This window comes from Camellia sinensis, chromosome 6 (genome assembly GCF_055761805.1).
Source record: "Camellia sinensis isolate YWXY chromosome 6, ASM5576180v1, whole genome shotgun sequence".
NCBI lineage: Eukaryota > Viridiplantae > Streptophyta > Magnoliopsida > Ericales > Theaceae > Camellia > Camellia sinensis.
Genome location: NC_138966.1, coordinates 194,660,758 through 194,672,790, shown reverse-complemented (window position 1 = coordinate 194,672,790; position 12,033 = coordinate 194,660,758). Strand labels below are relative to the sequence as shown.

At 33.0% G+C, this 12,033-nt stretch overlaps 1 long non-coding RNA gene across 1 annotated transcript; it reads right to left on the bottom strand.

Moving 5' to 3' along the window:
* On the bottom strand, positions 1 to 9,534 carry LOC114263896 (uncharacterized). The gene is made up of 5 exons (XR_014331895.1): positions 9,270 to 9,534; positions 5,034 to 5,112; positions 2,991 to 3,090; positions 2,314 to 2,392; positions 1 to 487 (listed from the first exon to the last, which is right to left on the bottom strand). It is a non-coding gene; the product is annotated as an uncharacterized LOC114263896 (long non-coding RNA).
* Between the last annotated feature and the right edge of the window lie 2,499 nt (positions 9,535 to 12,033).

Here is a 12,033-nt window from a genome sequence, read left to right as displayed (position 1 = left end):
TCGGGGATCTTTACAAACCTATGCGACCGAAGAAATGGCACACATGGTGATGTTGCCAATGGATGGTTATGTTCCATGTTAAAGTGAGTGACAATGTATTTGCCTACATCCAGATTGTACTTTATGCGGAAATGAGCATCACAACCAACTCTAGTCAATGCCCTGGCAGCTCTTTTTCGATCAATACGGGCCAAGTGTTGCTTTGCTCTTTGGCCTTGCCTTGAGCATACCCATTTTCTACTAAGAACCTTTGTTGCCTGCATTGTTCGCGTGTCTTTCCTAATGCTAAATCCCACAACTTTAGCATATTGATTATAGAAATCATTGGCATCCTCTTCTGAATTGAATTGCATTTCAAGAACATCATTCTTGGTTAAACTTTGAATAGGGTCATTTGCATGGGAACCTAATTCTTCTTTATTCCCACAAACTTCGTCATCTTCAAGCTTGCGCTCAAATTTGGTACATCCAAAAGGATCCATGATAACTACATCAAAAACAATACGAAAAGAATAACATTATCTTATAAAATGAATGAAAATTCCTAAAATCACATAAGAGAATTTTATAAAAGAGCAAATAACAGACAAAAACAATAGTAGAATAATGTACATAGATTTAATGACATAGTTATTGAAAACATTCAATAACTTGCCATTAATGACATAGTTATTGAAAATCAAAATAAATAGAGAATGATTCTGTAATCTATTCTTCAATATCACGGAACGTCTTTTTTTCTTAAGACTTCAATAAAAGATTATTTTGGAAAACAAGGAATAATTCATTATGAATTAAGACCCATTTTCTAGTAAGAACCTTTGTTGCCTGCATTGTTCGCGTGTCTTTCCTAATGCTAAATCCCACAACTTTGACTTATGCTCCTTGTATAAGTTAAGATCTATTCTTCAATATCACGGAACGTCTTTTTGTCTTAAGACTTCAATAAAAGATTGTTTTGGAAAACAAGGAATAATTCATTGTGAATTAAGACCTAAGAAACTTCGGAATTCTGGACTAAATCAATGGAAAAACTGGTTAAAAGGTCATTATCAATACCATTTATCTCAAATTAGATGGTCTAGATTAATAGCAGGAAAATGGAAAAATAGAATCAATCAATGTCGTACAATTCAAAATCAATATTTAAACAAAGAGAATTCATAAAAAAAAGACCTATTAATTCATTACAAAAAACAAAACGACTACGAAGTATATTCATTACCAAATCAAAATGAGAATTTTCAAAAATACTATAGATATAATCTTTCATCTTATAGATCTATTAATTATGAAAATAAGAGGGACCCATATATTTATGGATCACCATTCCAAGTAAATAAGAATCAAGAGAGTTCTTATAATTACAACACACATAAACATAGGGGCAAATTTTTTGATCACCATTCCAAGTAAATAACAAATTTTAAAATTCGCCAAAGTTATCAAAGCAAGTTATAACAATCAACTGTTCAGCTTGTGATGTATTTGCCCTAGAGTTCTTTCTTTTCAAACATGTACATTTCTCTGCTCCCTCAAAATTATGTTTATTTTTGTCGTGGGTGGGAAGCAAAAGTATCAATTCAGAATTTCCAGACATTTACATGTCATTCAACAAATTTGAGTTCAACCAAAAATGAATTCAATCTCTCTCTTGTGACATCATCTCCCTCTAAAAAAAAGACAGTACACTCGCAAGTATCCTACTATCAATTAAAATAAACAAACAAAATAAAAGCACACCTGCCAGTGCCCTACTATCAATTAAAATAAACAAATAAATAAAAAAGACAACACAAATAAATAAAATAGCACACCCGCCAGTGCCCTGCTATCAATTAAAATAAACAAATAAATAAAAAAACACGGCACAAATAAATAAAATAGCACACCCGCCAGTGCCCTGCTATCAATTAAAAGAAACAAATAAATAAAAAAAGACGGCATAAATAAATAAAGTAGCACACCCGCCAGTGCCCTGCTATCAATTAAAATAAACAAATAAATAAAAAATACAGCACAAATAAATAAAATAGCACACCCGCCAGTGCCCTGCTATCAATTAAAATAAACAAATAAATAAAAAAGACAGCACAAATAAATAAAATAGCACACCCGCCAGTGCCCTGCTATCAATTAAAATAAACAAATAAATAAAAAAGACAGAACAAATAAATAAAATAGCACACCCGCCAGTGCCCTGCTATCAATTAAAATAAACAAATAAATAAAAAAAGACAGCATAAATAAATAAAATAGCACACCCGCCAGTGCCCTGCTATTAATTAAAAGCAAATAAATTAAAAAACACACCTGCTAATGCAACCGCTAGAGACGAAGGGATGGAGGAGGTATAGCTTTACTTCTACGTTAAGATGGAGAAATTGAGGACCTATAACAAACAAAAACAGAACATTGAAATAGAGTTAGTAAAAAAGACAATACGTAACGAAATTAAAATTTTACAAATTTTTGACGGATTGGCGGATTGGCGGATTGGCGGATGGATGCGATCGGTTTGGCGGTTTAAAATTTTACAAATTTTTGACATAATTTAACATGTACACTTTCAAAAAAAATTACTAAATTAATGTGCACTTAATTCCTCAACCACCACCTATGTGCAATGCATACATGAACACTGCAGCTAGGTTGTTTATGTGTGCATGAGCAGGGCTCAACTATTGTAAGTTACATGTTAAATTGAGAGTAACCTGCTCATGCTCATTTGTAATAACCTAAGAAAAGAGACAAATTCAAAAGAACCTAAGAAAATCATATAAAATAGGTGAGCAAAGGAGCACCTGGAAACAACACCTTACAAAAAAATAAAAATAAATAAAAAGGTAGAAACAACTGTATGCAGTTCTAAGAAATAAAAAATCAGCTGAAACTGTGAAGCTTCTAGTTGCACATTCCCTACCAATTAATCTGACACACAACACTAGCAGCACAAAAGTAAACATTACTTCAACTCTAAAGCCACAAACCTTAACTAGATGCATTCACATTTCTCTGATTTGTGCATTTGAGGAATGTTAAAAGCCAACCCGGCTGCACAGCATCACCGGAGGAAACAAACAGAGCTATCTGCATCACAGAGCAAAAACCAAAACCAATTAAAGCCTGAGCTAATGTCATAACGTGTAATGCAAAGTTGATTGCTCCAGCCCATTATACCAATCTGATGCACACACTTTCGAGACTAATAGCAAAAGAATTGCATGTTAAACTGCACAAGGTTGTCGAACAGTGGTGGAGATGTTTTCATCACTCTCACTTTGCTTTAAACACCTCAAGCTCACATTATTGACTTCAAGGGAAATTAACAAATACTCATTTTTAAACTATGCAAAGCACATTAATATGCACATGAGTATGTTTAAAAAAGCTATCAATATTGGACCAAGAGCCAACAATAAGTAAAAAGGTAATACAATACTGAGATGCTGTGCTGCCATGAACACACAATACACAGATTGGTTTGCTGCTGAAGCAGAATCAACAACTTGACATATGATAGCCTCAATACACGTAAGATTTCAAATCACTGACTGAAATCATTACTGGAAAAAAAAAATATCCCAAATGATTTACCAATAATAAACAATGAATTTGGTCAAGCTTAGTTATACTTTTGTGACTTAACCAAAACAAATACTACATTATAAATTTAATCAGAAAGTGGAAAAAAATAGAGGACAAAGTTGAAAAACAAGCAAGTTAAAAAAAAACCAATCACAAGACACCAATGAGGAGGTCCCTTATTAGAGGTAATAGGAATTATTTTTAATTGTTTGGATAAGAGGAGAAAATTTAAAAAGATTTCGATGGAAAATTGATGAAAGGATTGGAGTAGTTAATATCAAATCAAACTTTTTACTCAAATTTGGAACCAAATTAGATGAAAAAATTGGTGAAGGGCTGAAAATGATCTTAAGCAAACACTAATCTAAGAGCTAAATGAGTCTCAAGATAAGTAAAACAGAGTCCAAGTACAAACATTTGCATAACCAGATCACTTCAATATTACGCTACTATATATATAACATCACAAAAATAATTAAAACCTTTAATCAAAAAAAAAAATCTTTCAATAGATGAAATGAGAAGATTACCTTGGTTTACAAAACGTGAAATGAAATAAAAAGGAGGCAACACAGGGGGGGAAAAGGGGGAAAATAAGAGGGCGGGCAGGTCGGGTGAACAGATAGAATTGGCGGATTATCTGTGACCCGACCCGAACCCGAGAAAATGAAAAAAAATAGACCCGCATCCGTCCACCACAGGTCACGCATCCACCCAAAGCTCGTCGGGTCGGGTCCGTGTGGCGGGTCAGGCCATCCGCTGCACACCCCTAATGGTTTCAACATTATAGAAAGCAAAGCACATTCACCCCTAATGGTGTCAGCTCTGTTTGATGAATCTAAAACTACCAAACTACTTCAAGTCGGCTTGAGAAAAACTCATTTGATATCGACTCGAAAATTTAACGAACCAAAGTTGAAGAAATTTTGCCCTAGAGTTCTTTCTTTTCAAACATGTACATTTCTCTAGTCCCTCAAAATTATGTTTATTTTTGTCGTGGGTGGGAAGCAAAAGTATCAGTTCAGAATTTCCCTGCTATCAATTAAAATAAACAAACAAATAAAAAAAGACAACACAAATAAATAAAATAGCACACTCGCCAGTGCCCTGCTATCAATTAAAATAAACAAATAAATAAAAAAAGACAGCACAAATAAATAAAATAGCACACCCGCCACTGCCCTGCTATCAATTAAAATAAACAAATAAATAAAAAAAGACAGCACAAATAAATAACGTAGCACACCCGCCAGTGCCCTGCTATCAATTAAAAGAAACAAATAAATAAAAAAAGACAACACAAATAAATAAAATAGCACACCCGCCAGTGCCCTGCTATCAATTAAAATAAACAAATAAATAAAAAAAGACAGCACAAATAAATAAAATAGCACACTCGCCAGTGCCCTGCTATTAATTAAAAGCAAATAAATTAAAAAACACACCTGCTAATGCAACCGCTAGAGACGAAGAGATGGAGGAGGTATAGCTTTACTTCTACGTTAAGATGGAGAAATTGAGGACCTATAACAAACAAAAACAGAACATTGAAATAGAGTTAGTAAAGAAGACAATACGTAAAGAAATTAATGATTGTGGGGAGAAAAGAAAGAATATATGTACGAAAAAATATTATTTTGCACATCTTTTGACATTAACAAACTGCATAAACAATAACAAAGATGAAAGTCTACTACCTTTGTTCAAAGTCTCAATAACCATTACATAAATAAACACTTAAACAAATGTACCACAACCAACCGTTTGACCACTTCAACAAAAAATTAAATAAAAATATATACAAAAAAAAAATTAAATAAACAAATGTTCTTATAATTACATTCAACACACATTTTCCCTTTCCCTTTCCATTTCCAAATCCCTAGCTAAATCTATGATCCAAACATAACATTAAGGAAATATGATGGTTTCAACGTTGTAGAAAGCAAAGCACATTCATATAATTTTCTTCTTCTTTTGTGTAGGACCTACTAAAAAAGCATAAAGTGGTTGGCCATTGGCTCAAAAATGGTTTGAGTTTATATATAATACAATACTAAAAATTATATATATATTTTACGAATGTATGTTGGTTGTACCCGTATCCTAATTTTTAGGTCTTTTCTCTATTTTTCATTTCTTAGTTTAGAAGAAAATCTATTTCACTAAGACAAACAATTCATGAAGAAAAAATTGTTAAAAGAATGACAAAACTTTTTAAATGGTGAGTTTCACCTTTTTGTGTCACATCGTAAAAGGATGCTTGTGATTGGAACATTGCATTGAAGAGAAAATTAAGGAGAAAACCAAAAAGAATGAGATTGCTAAAGGTAATACATCAACCAAAAAAAAAAAAAAGAAGGAAAAAAACAGAAAAGAAAAGAGAAAAAAGAGTCCAGTCATATATTGAGATATGACAATGATCTCAAAACCATTTTCCAAGACCTCCTAAGAAGCTTCATGGTGCTCCACCAAAATGGCCAACCACCCATATTGATTGTTAGCATTGATATCGTAACATAGTCGAAAATGCATACTTTCCAACATTAATGAGTATAGGCACAATAGTCATGATGTTGTGCACAATCATTCAACATACCCTATACCAATCAACCTAACATGGCATTATATTTTGCCTGCACACATCAATGGCATATAACAGTTCTTGTAGGACAAATATCAGATAAATGAAAATCAAAAAAATAATTACATACTAATAGAGTATAGATATGTATTCGGTGCAAATGAAAATTAAATTTTGAAATTTGCAATTACTTTATCTATTTCTTATTTATCTGATAGTCTCTCATTCTTGTAAGAGACATAAGGGATCTAGACCCTAAAATGAGGTTGCCTTTTCATGAAAAGCATTGGATTCCATTTTAAAGACCAAATCAGAGTCATCAATTCCCCTTTTCTATCTTTGCCTGTTCCTATCAAATGCCTGACAAAAGCTGTCCTGTAGAATTCACCATCCTAGAAAAGACTTTTGTTTATCTGAAATTTTGTTAGAAATTAACCTAAACTGATATTACTATTGAAAAAGGTACCCTACATTACTTGCCATTCAATGGAAAGAACAACAAAAATTAACGTTGAATCCTAACTTCCCAATAGATTGACCTTCCAACTTGGAGCTAATTTGAATAACAATGTGGTCCCAAATTCCAAAATAATGAACAATACCACATTTTCTATGCCCCATTTTATTGATCTATTAACTAATGGGTCACTATCCCAAACATTGCTAACTCTTTCACCAAAGCTAGAAACCATCCAACCAAGGCCGGTCCTGAGGCAAGGAGGGCAAGGCCGCCTCGGGCTCTGGAATTCTATCTAAAAAATAGGGACCCCAAATAATTTTAGCCCTTATGTTATGTTTGGTTCATTGCAATGAAGTGGATGAAATAATCATTCCACATAATGTCCATTCTCACGTTTGGTTCACTAAAAAAATTATAAAAAATATATTACAAATAAAATCATCTCTTATTATTATGAGAGAATAATCATTCTATAGAGAGAGGCTAAGGAATAACTATTCCTTTCTATTTAATTTCATTCCAGTGAACCAATCATTACGCTGTAGTATTAGTAGTATAAAAATAAAGTTTTACAGAAAAAATTTAAAAAACATTGAAGTGGTAAAAGTACTAGATGGATGTTTACGAAATGTATGGACTGTTAATAAATAACTATACGAGTTATATTGCCTCTAGATAAATAAATTTTATGCTGAAGTTGATCAATTTTACATTCAATTGCCTATGTCAAATTTTTTTTGAATAAATTAATAATGTTACCCATCGAGTCCAAAATCTATCTCAAAAATTATGATTTATGTGTATCTTAAGAACTATGATTTATGTCAACTATAAAAGTCATATGGAAATTACTCACAAAATACAATATTATAATTATTATGAAAAACAAATTATAGTAGATTCACTCACTAATATAATATTTTCAAATTGGATTTATCACTTAATACTTTAAGTGATTTCTGTGTATGGAATGGTTAAAAAACTAGTAATTTTCGTGTTTATATATGCTAGCAAATTTGTGTAGGTAAATATATATATATATATATATATATTGGGATGACTTTGCAGACAACCAACCTTTTCTTGTTGGTGATAGAGAGAGCTTACTAGACTAGACTAGACTAGACTAGACTAATCACATTTTGTTTTGTTTAGAACAGTCACTAAAATATCTTGAGTACATATTATTTAATATCCACTAATTGATGACAAAACATGGAAGTCTCTTATAAATTGGTAGATCCATGAACATTTGATCTTATGCACACAAACATAGATGCACCGTACACCTCATGTAAGAGCTATAGATCACAAAATGTTAGAAAACCTTCTAATTAACAAGAAAACGCCAAAAAAAAATGAAAAAATGTTTGAAATCAGTCTCCTTGAATCAACTACAGCCATTATATGCAGAAAGCAAAAGGTAAATAATAATAATTGGGCCTGTGAATAGAAGTAAGAACACAAGTAAAATGATGATAGCCGAATCAATAAAACAAGCAACCTGTTTGGAGATAATCATAACAAAGCAGAACGAGAAATGTCTCAAAAAGAAGATAATATGTAAAGAAAATATGTATTGAACATTTTTTACATCTCAAAAAGAAGATAATCACATATGACAGTGCCAGATTAATGACATAGGTGAGCTCACAAATTGCCCAACATATTTATTACTTCGATTCTTGTATAGTTCTCTACAATTCCCTCAAAAACCAAAACAAATAGATAATTCTAACCAATCCCAAAAGAGAACATGCTAAAAATTTAAAGAAGGTCGAGATTATGAACACTACACCGAAGGTCCAACAAATTTATGGCCTGGATTATGGAGGCCTAACCATTTAGATGAACTATCTTAAATGGGTTTGGTTCTTAGTCAAATCAGGGTTGAGAAGGCAGAATTTAAACAATCAATCCAACAGAAAAGAGTCATAGACAACTCAAAATGCAAGGTGAGGGGGGAAGAAAGAAAAGAAAGGAAAAGTAGCCCTAAACTAAAAGGTATATATCTCATGGACCTATTTTAGCAATCTCTCAACTGATTATAGCACAAACACTTCTTTTGTTTAACAAATTATTTGAATTAATAGTAATCTATGTTCCTAGTAAGGTGCCTCAAATCATGATTCTTCAGAGTTGGGTTGCAGAACAAAAGTCCAATAAGCAAATAGGGTATGTTGAATGGATTGTTAGAAATCTGTTGCAGAACAAAAGTCCAATAAGCAAATGTCCAAAATCAAGCCACCACAAGAGTAATTGTTAGAAAAATAAACAGATTTCAATAAGCAAATAAAAAATTAGTCTCATATCAGTTACATGGTTACAAAATTCAATTACCAACACATCAGATTTCACACAAGCCAAATTTCAAGTGTATATATATATATGGAATCAACACAACTAACAAACATAAAAAACCTAAACCTATTCAAATCATATTTTCCTAATTTTATAAAACCCAGTGAGTTCACGTGAAAGGGGCAGTTTCGAAGAAGGGGATTTCGGTCTAGGGTTTCATAGAATGGAGATGGAGAAAGGGACAGAAACAAGTAGCAGAGCGAGAAAGAGAGACATACATTGAGGCATGTAGCTTGCTAAAACGAGGAGGAAAAGAAAAAGGCAGAATAAACTCACTCTTCGGTGCTTGGCGAGAAGGAGCTCCGGCGAGATCCTATACAGATCTTTGTCAACAGCTTTGGGAGCTTTTCTCCGTGGTAGATGATGCGGCGGCGCAGGTCTCGGCCGTGGCAAGGGCAGAGAGAGAGAGAGAGAGAGAGAGAGTAATTTTTGAAGACGTTTGGGATGAAGAAAGGGTCTGAGGGAGAGGAGGGAATTTTGATTTTCACTGGAAATTTGGATGTTTGTTCAAATTTTTGGCCGAAATTATTTGGGGGAATTATGTAATAATCATAATAAAAAAAATTAAAGACGTTTGGGATGAAGAAAGGGTCTGAGGGAGAGGAGGGAATTTTGATTTTCACTGGAAATTTGGATGTTTGTTCAAATTTTTGGCCGAAATTATTTGGGGGAATTATGTAATAATCATAATAAAAAAAATTAAAATAATTAGAGTCTTATAATAAAATAAATTATTAATTTATAATTTTATCAATTTATACTCAATTTTTTTTTATTTATTTTTAATATAAATTCTTATATATTTTTATTAAGTAAAATTAATAAAAAAAATATTTTACTCATCAATTACAAAATGTATAATCACACTATAAATTGGCATAAACATAATAGACAAAATTTCAGAAACTATAAGGTAGTGTTTGGTAATATTTACGTTTTTAGTTTATGTTTACAAAAATTTTATAAATTGGTTTCTGTTTATTTTTAGAAAAACATAAATTACAAACGCGTTTGGTTTGAACAAATGTTTACAAAATTTTAAAAATATAAACTAAAAAATATATTTGTTCAGGCCTAAAATATTTATATTTATTTTTATTATTTATAACAATGGGATCACACACATTATAATTGAAAAAAGTTAATTAAAAAAATAATTGAAAAAAAAATTAATTGGGAAAAAAATAATTAATTGAAAAAATAATTGAAAAAAAAATTATTTGAAAAAAAAAAGTTAATTGAAAAAAAAAATTAATTGAAAAATAATAATTAAAAAAATATTTATTTGAAAAAAAAAATTATTTCAAAAAAAAATCATTTGAAAAATTAATTGAAAATAAATTAATTGAAAAAAAAAATTGAAAACTGAAAACGTAAACTCATTTTTTTAGTTTACGTTTTTTCTTCAAATTTTTAAACTAAGACAATCATTTAGGTTGTGTTTGGTAACGTTTACGTTTTCAGTTTATGTTTACAAAAATTTTATAAACTGGTTTTTATTTATTTTTAGAAAAACATAAACTACAAACGTGTTTGGTAATTGACAAAATGTTTAAAAAATTTTAAAAATATAAAAAAGAGTGAGAAATGGCAAGTGGTGGCAAGTGGCGGCGGAAGACGGTGGTGGAAAGTGGTGACGGTGGATGGGTGGGTGACGGTGGCGGGTGATGGGTGGTAGCGAGTGGGTGGTAGTGGTGGTAGTAGCAGGTGGTGGTAGGTGGGTGGCGGATGGTGGGTGGTAGCGGGTGGGTGATGGTAGCGGGTGGTGGGCAGTAGCAGGTGGGTGATAGTGGTAGTGGTGGTGGTGGTGGTGGTGGGTGGTGGGTGGTGGCAAGTGGATGGCGGGTGATGGTGGGTGGTGATGGTGGGTGGGTGGGTGACGGTGGCGGGTGGTGGGTGGTAGCGAGTGGGTGGTGGTGGTGGTGGCAAGTGGGTGGCGGATAGCGGGTAGGTGGCGGGTGGTGGTGGTGGTGGGTGGGTGGGTGACGGTGGCGGGTGGTAGGTGGTAACGAGTGGTGGTGGTGGTGGATGGTGGGTAGTTGTGGCAGGTGGGTGGCAGGTGGGTGGTGGTGGGGGGTGGTAATGGGTGGTGGTAGCGGGTGGGTGGGTGGTAGGTGGCTGGTAGTGGTGGGTAGTTGGTGGTGTCAGGTGGTGGATGGTGGTGGCAGGTAAGTAATGAGTGGTGGTGGCAAGTAGGTGGTGGTGGTGGTGGTGAGTGGGTGACAGGTCGGTGGTGGCTGGTGGGTGATGGTAGCGGGTGGTGGGTGGTGGTGGCAGGTGGTGGTAGGGGGTGGGTGGTGGTGGCGGAAGACGGTAGTGGAAAATGGTGGCGGGTGGTGGGTAATGGGCTCTACAAACCTAAAAGGAAATGAAAAAAAATGGGGAAAGACGGGGGAAATTGAGGTTTTTAGGTTTAGATTTTCGGAATATTTTTAATATTTTTAATATTTAATTTTTTAAATATTTTAATTTTTTAATTTTTTAAATATTTTTAATATTTTTAATGTTTATACATGCTTAAAAAATTAATTGACAAAAAAATTAATTGACAGAAAATAATTGACATAAAAGTTGTTTGAAAAAAAAAATGATTTGAAAAAAAAATATTCAAAAAAATTACTTAAAAACAATTAATTGAAAAAAAAAACATTTTTTTATTTGAGTATTTTAAAAATAGTTTGGTTATGACTGTTGATCAAAAATACGGATATCGAGTTATGAGTTATGTATTTGATTATCAATTATATATTGAATTAAGTTTTGAAAACTATTTTAAAAACTCATCACCAAACAAATTTTTTTATTTCACATGTCACATCAAACTTTCAAAACTCAATTCCACATACAATTCAAAACTCAATTCAACACTCTATTAAAAAACCATAATCAAACAAATTTTTTGTAGTAGAGGAAAGGGAGCGACAATAGTGGTGAAAGTGATGGATAAGAGGTGGTGGTGGTGGTGGTGGTGATGGCGAAGGAGATTAGTGATGAAGTTGTGGTAGTGGTATGGGAGATGGGAGATGGAGTGGCGGCGGTG